Below are 12745 nucleotides of genomic sequence, written 5' to 3'. Positions count from 1 at the left end.
AGCAGTGGAGGCTGCTGGAGCCACATTTGTCATCATCACAAGGTGCTCTTGTCACCACTGTCATCATCCCCTCACTGGGGAGGTGTTTGGGTGGGCTCTGAGTCACAGACAGGCCTTCCACCGTGGGTTGGTCACAGTGTTGGGCTCCCTGTCCTCTCCTGGGATGGAGGCATAGCATCATGGAAAGGTTTGGGTTGAAAGGACCTTGAGATCATCTAATTCCAACCCCCCTGCCTATTTCTGGCTGTCCAGAAAAGCATGGGTGCCTCTTTTCCCCCATTGAACTCTGTGGAGCCTTTCTGTCCTGGGAGGGTTGTGGGTCTCACAGTGCTCCCCCTCACAGCAGCTGAGTCACGCTGACACCAGACCAGCACTCCCTGTTACCCGTCTGTTTCATTGTCTGTGTGCCTGGCGTGCGCAGTCATGCCAATTCCTTGCCTTGCAAATGCTTTTTGTTCCAGCCTTTCATCACAGGGTTATGGAGGCCCCGGGGCAGGGGAGCTGGTGTTGTGCTCACAAATGATCTGCTTCGTGTGCAGCTGCCTGGGCACAAACAAGGGCTTTGGTCCAGTGGGTGGATGCAGCCCCAGCACTGGGGCATGGCAGGGTCAGGGCAGACCACAACCTACCTTAACCAGAACTGTTCTTCCTTCGCAGCCTGTATGCCTGCCGGCGCTTCCGCACCCTTGTAAAGGCACGCCGGGAAAGTGGCAGGAATAATTAAAGGTACGAAGCCGTTTCCATAGAAGGAACAATTACATAAACGGGCTGTCTTCCGTCTGGGGGAAGAGATGACTGAGGGAGGCATGACAGGGAATGATAAAATCCTGTGTGGCAGGGGGAAAGTGAGCAGGGAAGGGTTGCTTCCAGGAATGGGGAGTCTCATGCCAGAAGAGATGTGTTGCTCCATCCCTGGCAGTGTCCAAGGCCAGGTTGGATGGGGCTTGGAGCAACCTGGTCTAGTAGAATGTGTCCTTGCTCGTGGCAGGCGGTTGGAACTGGATGAGCTTTAAGGTCCCTTCCAGCCCAAACTGTTCTATGATTCTATGATTCTAAGAGGCAGTGGCCCCTCACAGAGAGTGTGTGTTGTGAAGCAGTTGGGATTGACCCATGGAAGTGGCAGCCTTGTGAGGAGGGATGGAGGGAAGAAGTGGGAAACTTGTCTGGGCTCAGAAAGCAATTAAGCAAATTGCTGAGAAGAAAAATCCACTGCGGGCTGGTGAGCCCAGCGCTGGTGGTTCTGCTGTGAGCAGTCCCCATGAGTGAGTAACACCATGTGTTCCCCTGGAGCTTCAGCTCTTCCCGAGGCTCTGTCTGTGGCTCTCTGTCCCAGAGAGGATGCCGGGGTAGGGAACCACATCCTGGGCTATTCTTCTATTCAAACATCATTACCCGGTGTCTGAAAGTCAAGCAGTGGGCAAGGCCACCAACTTCAGCAACCTCCTACCCGAGCACCGGTGGGTGCTATACCGCTGTGTATGGGACAACCTTACTTTTCTCTGTCACTGACACCTCTGAGCTGGATTCGGACCTCCCTGTGCTGAGCAGACAGGGCAGGAGCTGCCATGCTTCCCCTGTCCCCCTCAGGCTCCCCGGCCTGGCTGGGTGCGGGGAAGTCTCCGGCAGCTCTGGCTGGATGAGCAGGGGAGATGCATCTGAGGACACTGGGATTGGCAGCAGCGGGGTTTGTACTCTGTTCTCCGCGGCGGAGCAGCGCCCACACCTTCTCCTTCCTGCCTGTTCCCATCCTTGGAGATGCTGCCCGCCTTTTCTAGCACCCTGAGCTTCAGGATGAGGAAAGGGCTGTGAGAACAAATCCATGCCTGGCACGCTTTTTTTTTTTTTGGATTAATGCCTTCTTCCCCACCTGCTGCTGTCCTGGCTGTGGTCTTAGGTTGATGCCTCTCGTGGGTCTGCTTCCAGGTCAGGCCTTCATCTTAGCACCTGCTGAAACTGCTGTCTATGAAGGCAAGCTCTGTCCTGAGGCCATGGGGACTTACCTTTCTCAGGGCTCATCCAGCCCCTGGTGGGTCCCCCAAACCTGAATGGCTCTCACCAGCTCCCAGACAACCCTGGCTTTGTAGACCCAGCATGCTCCTGCTGGGCTTGTGCCCACCTGGCTCTGAGTATGGGATAACCTAGAAGATGGGAATGGTCCCAGGTCAGTCTCATGCTCCAAGCAGGGTCAGCCACAAGGGCAGAATGGGCAGTTCAGGGCTTTATCCAAGCTGACCTTAAAAAATGCAAACAGTATTGGGAGAGCCTGTTTCCAGCAGGATTTCCCATGTCTTTGTGGTGCTGCAACTCACCAGAGCCTGCTCCCAGCCCCCAAAGCCGTGCAGGGGAGAAGGGGTGGAAGCTGCTCTGGGCCATAATGATGGTGTTTGGTTTGTCCTCCCCAGCTGGGACCAAGCACCCGCTGCCTCCCCCCGTTAGTGTTGCCGATCCGGCCTCTCCGCTCCCAGCTCTGCACCAGCGGGGGTGGCATAATGAGCTGTGTCCTTGCCTCAACCTGCTGCTTCCTCTCTCTCCCGTCAGCGTCTGTGCTGCCAGCTGGGTTATTTTTTCCTTTTTATTCCTTTTTTTTTCTCCTCTCTTCCTGCCTCTATTCTCAAGTGGTTCCCAGGCGGTGCTGGCACACAGCCCTTGCTGGAGACCTCCTCTCAGGGTGACCTTTGCAAACCCTATCAGATGAGCGCACCGGGGCTCTCCTGCCACCCACACCAGGGATATGGGGGAGATGCAAGCGACTCTACATGGTGGTGGGCAGCAGTGTGTTGGAACACTCAGTCCTCTGGTCTCCTGCTGCTCTGGCTCTGCTGGAGTGGCCAAAACCTGAGGGCAGGAATGATCAGGAGGAAAGGGCAGTGTGGGGGATGCTGCAGTGTCTTTTCTGGGGGGAAGTCCTACTTCTGGACACCTTGGTTTGGCCTGATTTACCCCACTGGGTCTTACTCTGAAACACCAAGGTGCAGGTCTAAACTGTATGCAGAGTAAACTGGGAAGGCCTCTGCAGCCCCTGTGTCTGAGCAGGTGAAGGAGGAAAGGCAGTGTCCCCACCCTGACTTGTGGATGCTGCAGCATGGCAAGCTGTTCTGGGTTGCTGTGGGAAACAGCAACAGGCATGGGACTTTAATCTGATGCATCTGGACTCTGGTTGAGGTGCTCTGTGCCAAGGCAGGGCTATGGGAGCTGGCAGCTCTCCTGCAGCCCCTGGCATTTTCTTGCTACCCACTCATGACCTCATGCATCCCCCTGCAAGGGAGGCTGACCCTGCTGGGATGCCCAAATAGCATCAGTCACCCCTGGGGACCTGTCTCCACGTGGAGGACATGCGCCAAAGTTTGGCTTGGCTCCATTTCAGCTTCCAGCTTTTGCTCCGCTTTCTTTGACAAAGGCATCCTGTAGCACTTGCTGGTCTGTCCTGGGGATGGCTCTCTCCAACTTACACTTTAACCGTGTTATTTCTAGTGTGTGTTTGGGTGCCAAGCACATTTTGCTCTTCCAGTCTCTCAAGCCATACCATCATTTGGGGAATTTTGGCCTTGAAACACATCCTAAGTCCCTGTTTCCCAGGGCAGAGGCATCCAGCAGGAATGCTGGACTTGAATGTCAGGGCTTGAGGTGGGTCATGTCCAGACTGCAGACAAACCCTGCTGCTTCTGTTGCAAGTGTATCCTGATGCTCTTACTTTTGCAGATCTGCCTGGCATCTAATCCTTAATTTGCCAAATGAGTTGACAGTAGCAAGATGTGATGGATTGATCGGAACACAAAGCAGTACCCAGCCTTTATTCTGGTCTTGCCTCTTCTCCAGTACTTCCCAAAAGTCATTCTCTGTGACTGCTCTGACCCGATGGTTGGTGGTGCTTGGAGGGATGCAGGTGATGTTATGCTGAGTTATGATGAGTAGAAGCAGCAGTGCAGGTTGCTTCCCTACCTATCCATAGCCTGTAACAACAACCCCTCTGGTTTAGCGGCTTCCTGAGTATCCCATCTCCTTGGCCAGTGGGATTATGGATGGTGAGTGGGTAAAGCCATAAAGATTCCTGTGCAGGAGGAGAAGAGAAAGGAGGAAGATTTCCAAGCACACTGTCTCATCTTTGCAAGTACATGGAGACATGTGGGGCTGCCTGGCCCTGGGCGTCTCAGCTCAGTCTCATGGGGCTTTGTGCCTGCCAGCCCTTGGCTCTGCTGCATGGCACTGCGACAGTCCTGTGGTGGCTCTGCAGATCTCCAGGTCACTGCAGGGAACAACTTTGCCTGGAGCTTTTCATCAGGAGCCTGAGATTCTGGCCAGTGTTGAGGTTGGGGGGGAATGTGGCAGTGAGTGAGCTGGGGATGTTGGCAGAGGGTGGGTGAGCCTGTGGGCCTCCTGGCTGGAGGCTGGATCAAGGGTGGTTTTCTTCTCTGCCCACTTCTTACTCAAAGGCAAATTATGGGGAGGTGGGGTTGTATGAAGTGATGGATGAAGTGGCCAGGGCATGATAGTGTGTTTTGTGACACCGTAGAGTCACAGAATGGTTTGTATTGGAAGGGGCCTTAAAGATTACCCAGTTTCAACCCCCTGCATGCGTAGGGACACAGTGTTACCACCCTTGTAAGTGAAGAATTGTTTCCTAATATCTAAATCTCCCCTCTGTCAGTTTACAGCCATTCCCTCTTGTCCTGTCACTACCTGCCCTTGTAAAATATACCCCTCCAGCTTTCTTGTAGCCCCTTTTAGGTATTGAAAGGCTGCTGTATGATCACCCCAGAACCTTCTCTTTTCTAGGCTCAACCAGCCCAGCTTTCTCAGCCTGTCTCCAGAGCAGAGGTGCTCCAGCTCTCAGAGCATCTTCATGGCCTCCTCTGGACTTGCTGGAGCAGGTCCACTTTCCTCTTGTGCTGGGGACCCCAGAGCTGAATTTACTGTCTGCAAGTCAAGCAGCTTTCTCATGTGCCTCTGGCCCAAAGGGAAGCCAGTGGAGGTTTCTGTTAAATCTGATCTCCATTGGTGCCCATCACTGTAGTATTTGGGCACATTAATCTGCTCCTGTATAGTGAGAGATGTCTGTAGCGGCTCCTCTGTGCATGGGTGTGTTTTTTCTGGATGTACTGCCCAGTTCCTTCAGGAAGGGGTATTGGTCTTGCCCAGGTGACCTTGAAAGTATCTGTTCTGCTCCTCCCATACTTGCTCAGGATGGAATGGGGCTTCTACTCATCACCTGCATTGCTCAGGGCTGTGTTTGTCCCCTTGTGTCACACTGGCTTGGGAGGACACCCTGAGAAGCAAGGAGAGCCTCGTGCTCTCCTCTCCACCCAGACCAATGGACAGGGCAGGGCCTTTGGCTGTTCCCAGCACCCACCAACCTTTCCACCATCCCTGTGAGCTGAGGCTTCAGAGGGGCCAGATCCCTGGGGACGTGAAGGAAGCTTTGCACAGCTGACCACTTGTGGGGCTACATTTGGAGCATTGGGGTTCTAATTCCGTGTTACCCACGGGGAAGATTGCAGTGCAGGTTCAGCCTGGCACACAGTGCCTAGAGCTGCTGCAAGGCACCAAGATAAAGCTGGTTGTGGTTTGTCTCTGACAGGACAAGCGCAAAGCAAATATATCCTGTTCGGGGATGGGGTGGATTAAGGTGAAAATGAGACTTTGCAACCCCCACGCTCCAATTTGCTGGAAGACAGCAAGCAAAGAGGGAAAAGTCACAGTGCTGCATAATTAGGGAGCAAATGAGGAGAGCTGCATGAGAAGGGGTTGAAAGAATTAACGCTTGAGAAAATGCATCCCTCAGCTAATTCCCTGTTCCTCTTAAACCTTCACTGGGGGCAGCACCACTGAACGTGCAGCCCCAAGCAGGGTGGAAAGTGGGAGGGAGGCGGGAAGGAGGAATTACTGCTGCTGGAGGGGAACAAAATCACAGAGCAGTTCAGTCAACATTCTAGGGTATGGAGAGGGGCTGAGCTGCACCATGGGCCTGGGGTTGCTGCTGCATGTAGGGCATGTTCTCTTTGGCAAATCACTGGCTTTATAAAGCATGGATCAGGCTGGAGTGCTGTTGAATGACCTGTGTTCATGAAGGAGGAAAAAGGAGCCTGGGCAGATCCAAGTCCCTGTGTCTGATCTCAAAATCTAGAGAAGGTTGGGTAAAAATAAGGATATTCAAAGTCAGAATGGAAGAGCAGCTGTTTGGGGGTAGGTGGGAATGAGGCACAGGCTTTGGGATTTGGATGCTGTTGCTTTTGCTTCCTTGAGGCATGTGCACCTTGAGGTCCAGTGCTGCATCCCTGTCTTACGCCAATGTGTACAGCAGTCCTGCTGCAAGAAACTCTCCCTGTCCAACACAGATGTTGACATGTGTCTGTGCCACTGATTAGAGGGAGAACTGAACTTGGTGCCTGTCCTGCAGGTCCTGGGGTTCCAGGAGGTCAGGTACCACTGCAAGTCCTGGAATACCTGCAGGTTCATCATCACTTCTTTCCTATAGTAGGAGAGGTAGAATAGGATGAGGGACATGACGTGACAGCTGACCATCCTGGAGGCCAGGACCTGTACTCCAGGTTTGGAATGGGGCCCTAGCCAGGGCGTAATGGCACACTCGTGTTGGCTGTTGTCACTGCACCAGAGCTTGATGCTGCTGTGAGGCTGTTGGGTGAGGAGGCAGGGGGTGGAGATGGGATGTTTTTCTCCAGCACCTCACGGGACTTAAAAAAAAAAGAAGTTATTCTAGGAAAAGAAATGAGCTGAACCTGCTCCATCTCCCTGCTTCATGTGGTGGCTTGTGCCACGTGGTTAGGTAAGGACATGCTGGCAGAGCGGGCAGAGGCATCGCTCTGCCCTGCTGCTGCCTGGCACTGTGCTGAACCCCAGAATGGGGTCTGTGGAGCCATGTGTCACAGAGCATGCCAGATGCATGCACATGCTTGTGGGCACATGTTGCATGTACCTGGGGTTGCATGCAGGTTTGTGCTGCGAACCGCTGTGCCCCACGGATGTTTGTTGGGTGACACCACCAGGCTGGACCTTCCAGCTTGGAAATGGAGGTTCTGTCTGTGTACATCCCATGTGGATGTGTTACTGGGCTTTCATTTATTACATGCTATGCCCATACATGTCCCCTATGCCCTGCATAGCCTCTGCCACGTCTTGCTCAAGGTTTAGAGGGTTGCGTGAAGTGTCTGTCTGTGCTTAGGGTTTTTTGCTGCAACATCATTCCTCTGGGCCATGGGGGCAGACGTGACTGGGAGGGCTTATGTGTGTGCTAAGGGGGCGTATCACATACGAGATTCTCTGGATTTGGGACCAAAAAGTGGCTTCATCCCCCAGGGAGCATGGGTCACCCCACCCCACCATGAAGGTCCATTGTTCCTTCCAGGGTTCCCTGCTGGCAGAGCTGGGGTTTACAATGGAGGGACAGCAGATTGCGCTTGGATTGTGGAGCAGGTGTTGAAGAATGTGTCTGGGGGGGAGGTTGGGGGGGGATTCCTTAGAGGGCGTAGAGGTGCACGCACGTGTCTGCCGCACATGTCTCCCCGGCTCGTATGTTTGCATGTACGGGCAAAGCTTCCGGAGGAGAGGGTGAATGAATGAGGCAATTCACTATTTTTCAGCGCTGGCTCTGGAGAGGCTTTTCCTTTAGAGGCAGGCAGGCGTGTCGTGTGTGCGCCGGAGCAGCGTGGGCTCCTGCCTGCGTATGAGCGTGGGCTCCTGCCTGCGTGTGCAGGTGGGTGTCAAGGGGGCTTCGGGAGATATTTGCCACGTCAGGGAATTCACTGCAGCCCCCGCTGCACTCCATGCCTCGGCGGCTTGGCGCAGCGTTGTGTAACTTCCGATGCCCTCACCGGATCTCCTTCCCTGGCAGAAGGGGATGCTCCGCTGCCCTCCCGTGCTTGCTGCTGGAGAGACATCCCCCGCAGCTAAACTGAGTGTGAGGGCAGCCCTGATGTCCCCCTACCTGAGGATGGCAGACAGGCAGAGGAACTGGCTGCAGGAAACAGCCTTTAACCAAACCCCAGAGGAAGCATTTTCCTGGGTTTCACAAATTTATGCCCCTCAAACCAGGTGTTTGCTTTGGAAGAGGTGAGGAGTTTGTAGGTCTCAACCCCCAGGGGACATCTGTGTGGTGCTGTGGCTCTCCCTGGATAACACGAGCTGCGAGACCTGGGCTGAGACCCAGCAACTTGTCTCATGCAGTGGGGAGAGGAGGAGGTGAGGCTGCAGGGTGCATTGTGCCCAGCACACACAGCCCATTGGAAGTACCCAGGGGACACAGGGCAGTTTTGCTGCTCCGGGAGGCAAAGGGATGGCCACGGCAAGGGGGGATGTGCCTGACATTTTGGTCTCTGCACTAGGAGCCACGTTGCTATGCTGGTAATGCTGTTTCTCTGTCAGTATGGCTGTTTCCATGCTGGTACTGCTGTTGCCAGGCTACACTGAGGGTGTTGGAAAAGGATGTCAGGTTGCTTTGAGGATGAGAAGGAGGGAGTTGAAGCTGGGATATGCTCTGCATCCCACCTCACTGGCAGCCCAAGGAGCTGCTGGGCACAGGCCATCTCGGAGGAGACTGAGTGGTGGCAGAGATGTCATGGCCCGGGGGTGCTGGTGTGATGGGTGGAGGTCCACAAGGCTGGGTGCTGGGAGGTGACTGGCCTTCCAGAGCTGCCCTGGCATTACTCAGTGCTCCGGAAGCTTTGTTTGGTGTTCAGGATGACCTGACAGCAGCCTGGTATGTCTATGGTGATGTTTTAGCAACAGGATTCATAAAGTCATCTGATAAAGAAGGCAGGATTATTTGTCAAGTACTGCTGAACACATGGGCATGAAATTGTAGGATCACAGAATCACAGAATGGTTTGGGTTGGAAAAGACCTGAAGATCATCTAGTTCCAACACCATGCTGGGTTGTGGTCCTGCTCTCATAGCCTGTAGATGTTCAACTAATGGGGCTCATTCCCACTCCCTGACCCTAATGTTTAAATTCTGCACTGTTAAAGTGAGAGATTCTTGAGACACTCCTGGCTGCAAGTCTTGGGGGCTTTCTGGCTTAGAAATGGTGCTCCCCTTGCAAACATCCTCCTGGGCTGGGAGGTTTGGAGGGCATGCAGGTTCCTCAGCTCCACTCCCCATGCACAAGGCAGCCTCTGCTGGGTTGGGATGTTTGTGCCCCAGTTATGCTGCAAATATCTTCGCAGAGTGGGAAGAGGAGTTGCAACCTGAGGGCCATGAGGCAGGGTTGGGCCACCTACTGAAGTATCAGCAGGAGTTGTGGTTCCATATGCTTGACTTCATAGAACCACTGGGTTGCAGACTGGTTTGGGTTGGAAGGGACCTAAAGATCAATCAGTTCCAACCCCCTGCCATGGGCAGGGACACCTTCCACTAGACCAGGTTGCTTCAAGCCCTGTCCAGCCTGGCCTTGAACACTGCCAGGGATGGAGCAGCCACAGCTTCTCTGGGCAACCTGTGCCAGGGCCTCACCACTCTCATAGTAAAGAATTTGTTCTTAATATCTAATGTAAATCTCCCCTCTTTCAGCTTAAATCAATTTGTCCTTGTCTTGTCACTACATGCCCTTGTAAAAAGACTTACTCTTGTCCATCCTGCTGCAAGCCCCTATAGTGCAGGGTAACCCTGGAAATTGGTACATCTTAGCTATGGGAACAGCTTGGCGTAGCAGCATCCTTTTCTTCCTGGGGGAAGGGATTGGTCCCAGAGGATGCTGAGCCCCTGTTTCACAGCACCTTCTCCCCCTACCTTTACGATGTGGGAGCTGCTGGCCGTCCTGCGGCGCTCATGGCTGGTCTCCGAGCCAGCGCCTAGCTGTGGGGCTGCGGCCAGAGCAGGACACCCCCTTATCTGGGAGCAGTTTATCCCCAAAAGCGAGCCGGGAGCTCCCAGACCCCCAGCTCTTGCACTGTTTGTTCCCAGCCCAGCCCGGGTACCCGGTGTCCCTCCAGCCGAGAGGGGGAGCACTGCCAGAGCATCCCACCATCCTCCACCTTCCCTCCTCCTATCTCTTTCCAGCCCCCCTCTCCCTCCGCCCCCGTGCTCCAGCCTAAATAATTCCTCCTCTGCCTGTCGGTGTGCAGACTGCTCCCCTGTCCTTCCCTTAGTCATCGCTCAGTCGAGCGAGACAGATACTGTTGCGTGCGGTTCTTCGTTGATCAGTCATTGCAGCCCCCGGATCGCTTCGCTGCGGGTCGCAGGGTGCACGGTGCCGAACACGAGGTGCCTCCCCCTTCACTACCCACATCCTCGCTGACAGAGCGCCTGCGTGGGGAGAGAGTGGCCCCTGTGATGCTGCATGGGTTGGCAGGTGACACAGACGGGGCTCCACATCCCTGGCTGGCTATGGGATGCGTGCCAGCACAGCACTAGCTTTCTAGGGTGGCTCGGATCCAAATCCCTGCTTTCCAGGTATCATGGCTGCCTTCCTCCTTCCGTGGCCAGCCAGGGTACGCCTCGTCCCCGCTGTGCTCCCACGTTAGTTCTAGGCTGATGCCTTGTCACCAGTCTGCCGACATGGGGAATTTGGGGTAGAGGGGACTGTGTGTGCTGGCTTTGAGGTCTAGGGGTGCATCCCAGATGAAGAGAGTGCATCCCAGGCGAAATAAGGCAAGAAAGGATGCTGGGGCATGCAGGGACATGCATGACACTGTACAGTTACCTAGAGAGTCCGTCGGCATTTGCTCCCGCACCAACCGTGGGGTTTGGATCCGCGCAGCCAGATTGGGAAGGCAGGTTCTGCCTTTTACTGTACCCCAAACCATTTCGCTGCCTGCCTTATGTGACAGCCACAGCAGCCCTGGCGCTCGGTACCAGCTGCTTAGGAGTCACCGGGGTGCTGCGGAGACGGGAACAGCGGGACACGGGAGCTCAGCGGTGGGGCCACCATCCACGGTGCCTCCTCCCGGTCTCTCCGCAAGGCTGTGACAATAGCCATGGGAGGTGCGGAGAGAGGCATCCGGGTCTTGCAGTGTTAACGCGTTGGTCCCGCATGGCCTTGCGCGGAGGCAGGAGAGGACCAGGACATGGATCCTGCGTGGGCTCCCAGCGTGAGTCACAGCCAAGCTGCCGCGGGGAGCAGGATGCTCACAGTGCCCGGCACCACCACGCCGTGTCCCCCGCCTCTGCAGCCCTGGCACCACGCAGGCTCCCCGCGGCCCCAGCTGTGCCGCGGGAGGGAAGCGGGAGCAGAGAACAGGAGGCGGTGTCTGGCAGCCCCGCGCGGTGTCGCACAGCGTGTGCCGTGCACAGCCCCTGCGTGGGTTCCTGTGGATGGCCCCGGCCAGCAGCATCCTCCCGGGACAGGAGCACAGCACGTCCATGGCGGGGTGCCCGTGGGGCTGTGTACTGCGGGGGCAGACCGTCCTGCAGCTCCAGGCAGTGTGCGAGGGGAGGTGATGGGGTGGTGGTGGTGGGGAACACCATTTCGCTGCTCTGATTCCGTATGTTTCCCTCCGGGCTGCACTGTGGTGCCAGGCAGCATAGGGCTGGTTCCAGGAGGTGGTGGGCATCGTTGTCCCTATCCCTGTCACCATGCCCAGTGTCTGGCTGCATTTCATAGAACCATAGAATGGTTTGGGGTCGGAAGGGACCTCTAAAGCTCATCCAGCTTCAGCCCCCTGCCACGGGCACACAATAACAGAGGAGGAGGGTTCTATGGGGCAGAGACTGGAGTCAAAGCTGGGTTGGTGGGGCAGGAGGAGAAGGGGGTCACGAACCGCTCTGCAGCATGATTTATTGGGACTGAAATGAGTCTCTGCATCCCTCCTCCTTGCGTGCTCTGATGGCTTTGGGACCCGTGCGTGAGGATGGCGGCACTGCCCATGTGGTAGTGCCGGGACGGTGCAGGACGTCCCGGTGTCAGGCTCTTGTCCCCCTGCCCGTGCCGGTCCCGCGGTGCCACAGCCGGCTCCTCTCGCGGTGCAGTGGCGACCTCCGGTGGCCACGTCGCTGCTGGGGAAGGGGGGGTCACACTACAGCCCCTCGCACCCCTCCCCAGCCCCACAGCCCACGCGGAGCCTCCCCAAAGGGCTTTTGTCCCTCCATTGGTCCCTGGCTTGGGGTTGGGGGTCCTTCTTGGGTGCCCAACCTCCTCGTCCCAGTTCTGTGCCCCAAATTCCCTCCCCTCCTTGCTCTGCTCGCATCTGCGGGATGTTGCTATACCGGGGGGACACTTATCCCTGCTCTGCGTGGTCATTCCTGCTGTGGCCGGGGAGGCGGAAGCATGGTTGGTGTCACCAGGGTGGCAGTGCCTCCATGGGCTGTGGCTGCTGCTGTCTTTGTCACATGCAGACCAGAGAACCCTCATCTCCTGTTTGTGATCCCTGGGTGCACCTGTGGCAGAGGTGGGATGGGGCTCTGACATGTCCCAGAGATGGCCAGGTGCCACAGGACATGGTGACACTGTCTCAGCCCAGAGGATCCTCTGTCCCCTCCTCTGTCAGTACAACTGCCCACATGTGTCCCCAGCATTCATAGGATCATGATTTGGGTTTGGGTTGGAAGGGACCTTAAAGCTCACTCAGTTCTAAACCCCTGCCATGGGCAGGGATACCTTCCACTGGAGTAGGTTGCTCCAAGTCATTCCCCTTGTCTGTCACTACATGCCCTTGTAAAGAGCTCCTCTCCAGATTTCTTGTCATACTATTCAGGCACTGGAGCTGCTCTAAGATCTTCCTGGGGTCTCTCAGCCTGGCTCCAGAGCAGAGCTGCATCAGCCCTCGGAGCATCTCCATGGCCTCCTCTGGACTGGCTC

Source organism: Pezoporus occidentalis, unplaced genomic scaffold (assembly GCF_034315485.1).
Source record: "Pezoporus occidentalis ecotype Australia unplaced genomic scaffold, CSIRO_AGI_Poc_V1 ctg220, whole genome shotgun sequence".
In the NCBI taxonomy this organism is placed as follows: domain Eukaryota; kingdom Metazoa; phylum Chordata; class Aves; order Psittaciformes; family Psittacidae; genus Pezoporus; species Pezoporus occidentalis.
The sequence above is the reverse complement of the archived record's forward strand: the minus strand, read 5'-3'. Positions refer to the sequence as shown.